The sequence below is a fragment of the Oxyura jamaicensis genome, chromosome 3 (genome assembly GCF_011077185.1).
Source record: "Oxyura jamaicensis isolate SHBP4307 breed ruddy duck chromosome 3, BPBGC_Ojam_1.0, whole genome shotgun sequence".
Classification (NCBI taxonomy): domain Eukaryota; kingdom Metazoa; phylum Chordata; class Aves; order Anseriformes; family Anatidae; genus Oxyura; species Oxyura jamaicensis.
This window is the reverse complement of record NC_048895.1, coordinates 63,092,817-63,104,857: the sequence shown is the minus strand read 5'-3', so window position 1 is coordinate 63,104,857 and position 12,041 is coordinate 63,092,817.

Genomic DNA, 12,041 nt, shown 5'->3' with positions numbered 1-12,041 from the left:
AATCCTACTGTAGAAACATTTTTAAACAAAACAAAACAAAACAAACAAACAAACTTTAACATAGGAACTATCATTTCTGCTTTAGTAATTAAATGCTTTACGTTTTGCTAGAAGTAGCTCCTAGCATATTTAATATCTTAATTTGAGGTTTTATACCTGGATACTGTTTTGCATTTTGTATTGCTGGCTTCAGGATCTGGGAGCTCGATTTGTCTTTCCTGTAGCCCACCTTTGGAATTGGTCTTAGGCACACTGAGGTTAACGGTGAAGCTTCCATTGACTGAAATGGGGAAAGATCAGGCTTTGAGCCAGAAAGACATGCACACACAGTCCCTCTGTCTGTCTCTGGTGCAGTTCCTGTGGCTGACATGAACATTTTATTTCTGTTTTTTTTTAGTCAGAAATGTCTAAGGTGTACTTTGGACTGACTCCTCTCAAGTTTATTTTCCACAGGCAACATTGGTAATTATAATTTACTGGTTCTCACAATGTATTTAGTGTTCATCTCTAAAACATAAGGAACAGAGTCCAAGTCTATCAGACAGTGAAAGCTTTGGCCAAACACTGTTGAAGTGCTTATTGTGAAAAACTCATTATAAAGAAGAACTGGAATGAACTGGAAAACTCAGTCATCAGACTGCAAAGAAAAAGGAAAAAGAGAAACTGAAAATGAAGCTTTTATGGGGAAAAAATAATAAATAAATAAATAAATAAAGCAAATGGGATGTTTACACATGGATGACTCAGGTATTGCATAGGTCTAGGAATCAGAAAATGTGAAGAAAATAATGTGAACATGTGGTGTAGCTTTCCAAAGTTTCCAAGTTTTGATAAGAGGCTTATGTGTGACATTGGAATTTACTAGAATCTGCTGGAGGTGTCTAAAAAAGGGAAGTGATGAGGGCTTGATTTGTATGGGAGTAAACGGGATTTAGCAGAACTTTATATATAGCAGACAGAAGTGTGATGAGATGCAAAGTTCAAAAAGGCAGAAGCTGTAGTAGCTGAGGTGAAAGATTACAAAGTTCACAGTGTGGTTTTGATTAAAGTAGAACATACTAATTTTATAGATGCCTCAGAAATATGAAAGGTCAATAGATTTCTATACCAGATGATTAAAAGAGGACAAGTAAGAGATTTTCAATGTGGCATTAAAGGCTTGTCTGCACAAGGATAATCTAAAAACAAAGACACATTTACAAAATGGAAGAATTCAAAACACAGTAAGTATGTCAGTAGTAGTGCTCAAGTAGAAATAAAGGGAGTTTAGCTTTCATTTATTTAACCAGCTTCCAAAGGGAATGGAGATATTCCCCGGCCATAGCTAGAAAGTGACAAGGCCCCTACAGCCCAGGGGTGAGGGTTCTCACTCCAGAGGGGTCATGTCCCTGTTCCTGCATAGGTGGAGAGAGGAACATGTCTTTCCAGTGTCATGCAGGGATTAGTGCTCCAACCAGCAGGGTTTAGATGATGAGGGGATCGCTCTGCTGTCTTTGTGAGCAGCACCTTCATCTTCTAACCTCTTACTTTCAATTTCCCCTTCATTTTCTTTAAAAAAGCCTAAAAAGTGAAATGTCATTGGTTCACTTAGAAACTATATTTCTTTGTCTTATGAGAAGTGTGAAAAGGTTTCATTCTTGGTTTTACCACAGATTATTTCCCTACTCCCCCTCAGCTACCAGAGAGCAACAAAAAGAACTTGCCCACTCTCCAGAGAGGTAATGTGAGAAAGACGGAGCTACCACTCGATCCTTCCCAGTATGTGTGCCTGCATGCGACTTCCCCGAGGAAGAAATGTGATTTCCTCTATGCAAGAGGTATGAATGACCCTGAAAATTCAGCTGTGTGCTCTGCAGTACACGTGAGATAAATCTGCTGACAGCACCGATTAGAGCAGATTCCCTACCCAAGCTGAAAAGTAACTAAGGGATTAAAAATGTTAACACTAGGTCTCCTATAGTGGATAAGCTATGGAATTCTTTTGTTTGCTCCAGCAGTGAGCATGCATAAACTGTTCCCGTCCAAGCTGAGGGGGAATATTGGCAAATAGCAGAATTGTTCCTTGTAAGAATAGGGGATATCTTGAAATTCTTTGAAATCTGGAAAGCCAGAGGAAAGTTTTTGAGCACACCCGCTACATCTAGTGTTACTTGCAAAATCTGACTCTGTTCAGTTTATGTGTTCTGTTTCTTAACATTCTCTTGGAGAGTTTTTTTTATTCTGGTTCAACTAAAGCCTGCACTAAATTCCAACAGCAAGACACTGTATATAAATGCTTAGCTGATGACATTGGATCATCTGGGTCTGAACAATATCACTATTGGAGATCTGCTAAGTGATTATGCTGTGGCAAACATAAACAATGCTGGAGACTATTCTAGCACATTGAGCAAGGAAAGCTGAGACACACAATCCACGTGACCGAGAGCTTTCCTAGGAGGTGATTAATGCAAACCCTGACTCATTCAGAATAATAAGCCTTTCCTAAAACAGTTTTTTGTTTGTTTGTTTCTTGTGTTTTGTTGTTGTTGTTGTTGTTGTTTTTTAAGAAATTTTAGAAGGTAGACTTTACAAGGAACTATAAAGAGTTATTTCCCAGTCAGCCTGCATATGCCGCTCTAGCTCCTATACCAGTAACAATTTTTTTAATGAAAAATTTTTATGACATGCAAAGTTTCAGCCCAAAAGCCAGTATCCCTTCCAAATGCCTGATGGTTTGCATATCACTTTGAAATGACATTTCTCTGACTCAGGAAAGCAGAGAAGAGAGAGAAATATCTCTCAGAGGGGCCTGTGCAGTGATCACTCTTTGTTTGGGTGTAGGCAATTTTTCAAGTAATGTCCAAAACCTGGCTGTAAAGTACAAACATGAGGACGTTTAGATTGAATGCCAGAACTTAACCTATGATACCACTTAGCTTGACCTATACAAAATGCCAAGGCACTCATTCTTTAAAACCTACAGTACATGGGAACAGGGAAAACTTTCAGCTTTACTCAACTGTAGCATGCTTGTTTATCTGAAATGAAGCCAAACATTAAATGTTATTTGAATAAATCTTTTTGTACCTTAAATTTAACTTCAAACTCCAACTGAGTAAGTCAGCCGTAAGGAATTGAATGCTCTATGCAGTTCCTTTCTGCCCCCTTTCTTTCAACAACTTGTCTGTGAAAAGGCCAGTTTTCTGGAAATTATTCAAGTCATTCAAAAAATAATTGTTAGCCTTTAGCTTGTCCATAAAATTTTCCCTGCAAATTTTTCCTCTTTCTCAAAGGATTTATTAGGAAAAAGATATAAATAGAGTAGATAAATAGACACAATTTTTCCCTTCTCTTGCTATTGTGGGATCTTCTTGTAATTCAGATACCATGCTAATAGGTCTCAAGGGCATGGAGACACTCTTTTAAGGGAATGTTAATTCTTTATACAGTTGTTGAGCTTGTTACCAGATTGCTGAGCTACTGGAAGACTCACGCTATGCCTATGTTGATTTCCTTCTGAAGCATGGTTGCTCATAAAATAACAAGCAGGCAGTGTAAACTTTTCAGAAAGCTTCCTGGAAAACAGGGCCACATCTTAACCAATAACAACGAGACAATGACTCCATTCTTGACCTGGTTTCAGCCCATCATTGCAAAGCTGACAATCTAGTCATCAGAAGGACTTGATAAACTCATATATGAGATACCCTGGAGGCATCTGGAGTGACTGTCAGGAATGGGTAAGGAAGGGCTGAAGCTACTCGCCTCTACCAAGCATCCCTAGAGATGATGTGTTTTGGGTAAGACAGAAGCAAATGTAGACAAGCAGTAAAAGGACATTCCCCTTCACTTTGCCCCACTCTAACCATGAACATTGACTACATGCTTTTTCAGAGAAGCTGTGCAGTCACTCAGCCATGCGTAGCAGCTGGAGCCATGTAGGAGGGTACATGGTCACTGCTGGTGCCCAGACCAAGGCCTCACTCAGGAAGGGAACTGCTCCCACCAGCGTCCCAGATGTCCTCAGCCAGTCAACATGAGCACTTGTAACCTCCACTCTTCCTGACAGGAAAGGGAAGGATGTAACTCACCCTTTATAACTGCAGTACTGGCATCTTTGCATGCAGGAAAGTCATGGCAATGATTCCAGGTTTGCTGATACAAAGCTGGGATCACAAAAGTTTATATCCAGAAACTGGAGGCTGGTTACTAGGCAGTGGTAGTGAATGCTGCAAGTTATGATGCTGATTTTCCCAACATTTTCCAGCTTGTACCCTAGTAGTACCATAGATCTTCATGGATTTTCTTGCTTGTTTTTAATATTTCATATGAATTTTCATCACATAAAGAATGTTTATGGCCCAAGATGATTCGTACTAAGTAAAAAACAAAGCTATAATGTTTTATCTTGCAACTTAAAAATGAGAGACCTTCTACTGAAGACGTGACAAGCTGTCAAAATTTCCTCCAAACTCTTTTGACCAGTTTAATTTTTTAATTTAGTTAGTTAGTTAGTTAAACTTATTTCTGTCCTCAAGCACAGACACAGGTGTTTTCCCTGAATTCCTGTGGCTGTGATGGTTTTTTGACAGCTGTATTCATGGAAACTAGAAAACAGAATTACACTACTGGACACTTTCAGGGGTTTTACTTTTATTTTAATTTCGTTTTGCTAATCCATGGCAGTTTTAATAATGCACTGAAATGGGCCCTGTTAAAATAATGTTGGACACCTGGAACAAAAGCCCAGACCTGACTTCCATCAGTGATTTCACAGATGTTTTGAAAAACTGTTTTCAAGAGATAGCATAGGCATTAACATATCACGCTAGTCTTGTACACCATGCAATTGGCTACAAGCAATTTTATCCATGCTGAGAATTCTGCATCACTTTCAGAAATAATTCTCTTCCAACAGTGAGAATTTGAAAGAAGCAACCATAGCCTTACGGTTTTCTTTAATATGGAGATGGTTTGATACTACATATTCTTCTCTTTCACTTATTTTGGAAACAATAAATGCCTTTAAAATGTTCCTCTCCATAACCTTACCATAGTCTCCTGTGCATGTGTTGTTCAGGCAGATAACACATATGTCTTAAGAGAGGACATTTGCTCAAGCGTTAACCCTAGAAAACAGCGAACATGGGAAGTACTATTTTTCATTGGGACTGAACACTGAGATAAAAATACTTAGCTGTTGGCTGTAATACATGGGATTGGGATATGATTCAATTTAACACATTTATAATAAGTTTATAATAAGTTTTACAACATTTTTTATTAGGACACATCTAAGACACCTCAAAAGGCAGGAATTACTAAAAAGACAATTTTCCAGTTACTGATTTCCACAGGAATCAGAAATATATTTTGTGTCTTCACAGAGGTCTTAGTAAATGTTTGGAAAATAGCTATTATGAAATAAAGTATTAATAAATGCCAAGGTATACATATATTTATGTACACAAAGTTTTTTTAATGCTTTTTAATAATATAATATGAAGTTACAAATAATAATAAAAAAGAATAATTCCACAGTGTGCACCTCTAAACACTTTTTATTTACAAAACTCACATTATAAGCACTTCATTCTAATTAAGTTGCAATCCCTACATTAAAAAGGCTTAGATAAGGCTTTTAAGTGGACTTAACTGAGTCTATTCAGTTAAGACTCATCATTTAAGTTATCATTCAGTTAAGACTCACCACCATGTATGAGACAATCTCTGAGAACATCTGAGTAAGAGTTTTGGTACTGACTCTAAATTGTTCTTCATTGTGTGGTCTTCAGTCATGCCCTGAGGATGGTCCCAAGCCTGCAACGATCAGCACGCACTTTCCTCAGGCCTTTTGGCTGGGAAACTTCCACCAAGCACCAGCGTGTCCCATGGCCCTGCTCTGCCCAGGAGCTCCTACTTGGGGACCAGGAAGGAGCAGGCTGCTGACCTCCTGGCCTGAGGTCACCAGCCCTGGTGGACAATTTCACTGGGGTGCCATGGGTGTCACTGCTTACCTCCGGGTGTGCTTTAGAGGTGCTGATCAGGCTTGCATCCCTGTGTGCCATGGTATGAAAGCCATCTTCTTTTCCTGTTTCTGGGAGATTTCTGACACCTGAAAGCTTCCAGTTTTCTTACTGGAGAGCCCCAGATCATTTCCGCTTTCACACATATTTCTCTCTCACTGTTCCATGTCTTGCTTCATGGCTGTGTTGTATTTATTTCAAGTCAGGGCTTTTCTACCTATTTTCCAGGGTTCATTCTTCCTCTTTCATTTATGGTTATAGAAACTGTTCTCAAGAATAATCTCAGAGTTTACCTATATGAAGGACATGGGTTTCAAAATGCTGTCTAATATTACCAAAGCAAAATGTTTCCTCATACCACATCACTCCAGAGGAAAAAGCAAACAGGTAATGGAAAAACAAAACAAAACAAAACAAAACAATAACGCTAACTAATTTTCTGCCACATGTGGGGGCTGTGCCCCATGATGCTATTTAGAATTGACCTTGTGAGCAGTGAGGTAGGGGTGTTTTTCCTTGCAAAGATTTATCTCCGTGTTTGTTCCCAGGGTTTTGTGGAGCTGTCTGTCTAGAATTTCCACATTATAAATGGCTCTTGTTTTGGTAAAGTTTGAATTATTTTCATTAGCTGGTCACCTGGGGCCTGACCAGAGTCAGGGTAAAAACTTCAGACAAGCACTACAGCTTTTGCAATCAGTCTCAGTCTCTCTCTCCTGTCATCCCCAAGGAAATGAAAGGCAGAAACGTTTACGCTTCAGGTTAATGTTTTAGAAGTGTTTGAGGCAGGAAGCAAATGGACTTATTCATAAGTTCCTCAAGGATGTTTTGTTTCAGTCATGAGGGTTGAAGCTTTCCTGAATAAAGGCCAGCCAGCAAGAAGCGACCGGTGGCAGGGTCTGCCTCTGGGACCTGCTCCAAGAACCAGGCACCCAGAGGGGACTTGCCAATCAGATTCCTTCTTCCAGTCCATGCCTAGCTTTGGAGACAACTTTGGGTGCTAAGCTTTGACTGGGACTAGTATAAATCTCATTCTAAAAATATACACTAAGAAATAACTTGCTTAGGTTTGACTAGGAGTGATTGGAAACGTCTAGACACATACAAAAATGATCTTATGGATGTAAAAGGAAAGAACTGGAAGAGGCCCGTCTCATTTACACAAAGGATGAGACATCACTTTGATTGCAGAAGAAGGGATCCTTCTGGAGGATGCTTACTTTTGAATATCCCATCACACTTATAAATATGCCTAACTTAAGCATGCAACTTGCTCACTCTTATTTCCTGTGGGAAAATGAACCATTCCATCTTTCCAGGTCTTTGACAGTGTTCACGCTGACAGTGACAACTCTGAGCACAAGTCAGAAGATACCACCTGAGGACAGTAGAAAATCTGAAAGCGTTCCCTAGTAAAAAGCAGATGCTGAAGTTTCCAAGTCACTGGAATTATATGGGATAATATTGCACCATAATTTGCATAGGCATAAGCAAAATAAACCATTTATTCCAATGTCCCCAAACAACTGCTATAAAAGTTTATTTCCTTTAATAATTTATAAGGCAGGATTTGCATTTTAAGAGGAAACATTAAAATGTCAATATTGACTAAATTCTTTATTAATAGCTTATCCTCTTCCATTAAAAGATCATGGCAAATCTGACTGGTTAATGATAAGAAACAGTTTTCACTTCTTTTAGTATCCACAGTACAGTATCTCTCTTGCACACTTTTTCTATTATTCTGACTGTGTGTTGTTCTTGTAGATTCTAATTCTGTAAGACATTTTGGTATTTCTCTTGTTAAGTGAAGTAACAGTCAGTAAAGTAAGGTCAAAACAACCGTGTACTCTTTTATGTTTGCTACATCTACTTTCAGTTATAATGAATCCTCTTAATTTCTATGACAAACCTTCATTAAAATTATAATTGAATTAAAATTCCCATAAATAAACATATCTCAACACAAAAAGCAGTTCATGACTGCATTGTGTGTTGCTGTGTTCCAAAGACAATTGCACAAGAGCAAGGGGTATATATTGCAGGAGGAGCCCATATGAGGGAGCCCTGCAGCTTTCTCAAAAAACATTTATGTGACTATTTTCCTTGGAAGAATTTCCTTTTTTACGTGTTCACCCTTCACAATATTTTGTGGGTTGACCTCTGATGTCTAAGTCTGGTTCTGCTTTGTATCGTTTGTCTCTTTGTGTATTGCTTTCTCTGTCTGCTCCTTTGCTTTAGTTGTTTTCCCTGCTCATTTTGCACCAAGGCATCTATAGTATTATTTTGGTCTTTAAGGCTATGACCCAAGGCAAGGGCAATATGCAGATCTGAGCATTTGAAGTGCTATGAAAATACAGCCCTCAGTGAAACAGTCATGCTTTACTTTCAGAAGACAACCCGTAGTATTAAAAAATTCATTAAACACACAGGGCTTCCACTCACAAATTCATTGTTTCTAAGGGAAGAACTTGTACGTTCTCAAAACAGTTGTTTTTGCTGTTTTGAAAAACACTTTCCTTCTCATCTGATTAACACCTCAGTGAACTCCTGTGGTGCTGAGAGTATGATATGCCTCTTCCTTGCAGCAGCATGTGAAAAAAAAAAAAAAAAAAAATGGTGTTTTCTCAGACTGTATGCCTCTCTAAACCATTCCCAACCAAGGGGATATTCTTAACCATTGTGGCCATGGTTATATGTCTTTCCTTGGTATTGTAATATGTATAAACTACAAAATGGAAATCAACTTTCCTTGGGAAATCTTTTGGTGCACTGGAGATAACGTGACAACTTTCCAGACTATTTGCAGGATCTGGGTCAGTTTTGTAAAGCAAACAGAAAGCCCAGGCTATCCTTAAATCTAATGAAAAGCCAAGTAAAAAAAGTCAATCAATATTCTAATATTTTTATTTTCAATAATATTAAATAATATTATATCTTCATGAAGGGAATATTTTTTAAGTGCTTATGTTGATGAAGGATTTTTTTATTTTATTTTTTTTCAGTGTGGAACCCTTCAGAAGGCACTAGTAGTACTGGAGGTTGGCAAGGCAGATCTGCCAGCAGCTCCGTCTTCATGTGTGTACTATGACTCTGATGCATTTGGTAGAAAGGCAGGGCAGAGTCTAGCCAAGGATGGTGAAAACAAGGGCATAGACCTCAACTCCAACTTCTCTCTACTTCAGTCAATTAAGTGAAGTCTTGAGTGACAATTGGCATAGAACCTTTTCTTCCCTCCAAGACCAAACACTTCATCTACTACAATACATGGAATTAATCCAATTTGCTCTAGCACATGGCCCCACCATCCTGCCTGCATGTTCTCAGTTCCGACCTCCCAGTTTGCATGGCAGTGTGTAGTGGTTGATCCTGCCCAGCCAGCTGGCTGGGGTGAATCAACAAGCTGGAATTGACAAAACATTTTTCCTGACATATTTAGAATATTTCACGAGGGAGAAATCCCTTGAGATTCAACATCTGATTCTTCAGACTGCCCTGGGAGATTAAAATAAAGGAGAAGGCAACATTAAGTCATGCATATTCTGATTAAAAACAAACACAATGGGTCAGATTCCATCCTCGATTGCAGCCACACTGAAGTCTCTGTGGTTGCATGAGAGTAAATGAGGACAGAGTTTGACCTGGTGCCTTGAAACAAAAGTAATATAAATGATAGGCAAGCACAAATGTGACTGTAAAGCTGCAGCATGTTTCATCTGAGGAAATCTGAGAGAGAAGAAAGATCTAATATTGGGGAGATTTAATTCCTCAAAGATGAATGAAGATGAGAAATAATTACTTACAAAAAGTCAGTTTGTAATGACAGAGTAAGGTGGATTTTTGTCATCTGATAGCTATGCATATTGTGTGGCAAATGATTAAATAAACAGATTGCTGCTCAAGCAAGTTGCTTTCAATTTGAGAAGAAAAAGCCACTAGAATAATCTCTACCCACTAAAAAAAAAAAAAATGTTTGGTCACACTATGACCACACAAAAGGCCATGCTCACCAGCAGAATTTGCCTGCAAGATGACTTTGACAAAGAAGCATCTCCATACCCGTTCAGTGTAGGCAGCACTGGGCAGGCTGAAGGCACACAGACCTCTGCTGACTCCAGAGGAAGCTTGTGCTGATGAAACAACAGAAGCGACTTCATGCACTCTTTTGTCTCTCCATCCATTCCGATTTCTTTCCTGAAACTCTGACAGACGTTGGAGTTTAAAGATCTCCCCTTATGCACCCACAAGTGCTGTTTTATAACTCTTCAGTAGTAGCCTAGACCCAGATAGGCATGCAAATCATGCGCACTGATGCCAAAGAGGTAGAAATCACAGAAACAAGAAGAAAGTTTCCATGTTCCTAAGCCTTGTCTGTGACCCAAGTGGGCCCATCCTGAAGCTCCTGTGTAGTCTCTTGCCTGTTTACATTCATACCCATCTGCTAGCATGGCACTAAACCCACTTACCACATAGTCCATCATTTTCACCAGAGCTGATGATAGATCTGAAATGGCAGCCTGCATGACTTTATAAAAGGCTGTGATTTACTGTGTGTCCGCACATGTAGTGTCTTCGGAGTTCTGTGTAGTATCATCCTATCTGCTTAATCTCACTGTCCAAGGGTTAGGATTTTTTGTTTTGTTTTGTACTTTCTAAGCGCCTGCTCTGTCATCTGTGTACCACATTGCACTCCATATTCATCAAAGATATTTAGCTCTCGACAGGGTGAGTGCTTTAGGACTCTAAGATTTCTATCAAAGTCCTAGTTCTTCTAAAAGCAAGAACTTGCATTTACCTCATACATGAAAAATACATGTTTTTCTCAGGGGCTGCCAGTTCAGCAAACACAGCTGACATCTTTTTTTCTTTTTAGTTTGGTGTCTTGTTTCATCCTTACTAACAGCCTTCAGAATTGTACTTTAATGAAGGGGCAATTAGACCCAGTCTATAGTAAATGAGAAATACAACATACAAACAAACAAACAAACAACAAAAAAAAATTCATCTGTAATGAAACGCCTCTAAAAATTCTCAGTTTATGAAGGGAGTCCAACAGTTCTGCAGCAAGGGAGAGGAAGTTATACAGTTGGTCTTTAAATATTTTCTTTGGTTTCAGTGTGACTCTGTGTGAGACTTTAGCTTTTGCTATATTTTCATCATCACCAAAACAGAAAAGAACTGAAATTTTTGCTCTGGATCATTTTACCCATGCCATTATACAGTTTCCAAGATCAGGACCCCACTGTGCACTGAGTATACTCATGGTGGGAGGTAATCTCAGCTGCAAAGTACTTACCACTAAATAGAGAGAAAAAGGACAGAACACAGCTAAATATTGAAAGATATAGGGTCATGGAGCAAGGCACTGAACACATTTCCCCTGCTTTCTTATCCTGTTTCTTACCTTATGGTTACACATTGCTATTCTGAGAGGAGCAAAGCTGTCCTGAAATTGCTCACCTGGAGGAGGTGAGGATCCCATTGATTTCAGCTGCTAGAGGGTGCTGTCCTGAAGGGAACCACCCCATAGGCCTTTCACTTTCTTTTATCTGATAGTGCCTATGACAAGCAGCTTCATTCAAAGTGAGAAGTTCAAATCTTGTGATACCATCCCCTTCCTCACCAGCCAGCAGAGAGACATGTAAACTGCAGAGGAGAAATGTGCCTCCCTAGAGCTGCAGACATACTCACTGTGTCTCTGGGGACCATCAAAGGTCAGACCATCACTTTGCCAACGCGTAATGCAGCTACTGGCACAGACTCAAAATCTGGTCCCAGTAATGCTATATAAATAACACATGAGCTTTAAACTGTGGGGTTCATACTCTGTATGTGTGCAAGAAATTGTAGAAATGGAGGATAATTAATAATTACAGAATCACAGAATAGTCTAGGTTGGAAGAGACCTCCAAGATCACCGAGTCCAACCTCTGACCTAACGCTAACAAATCTTCCACTAAACCATATCCCTAAGCTCTACATCTAAACGTCTTTTAAAGACCTCCAGGGATGGTGACTCAACCACTTCCCTGGGCA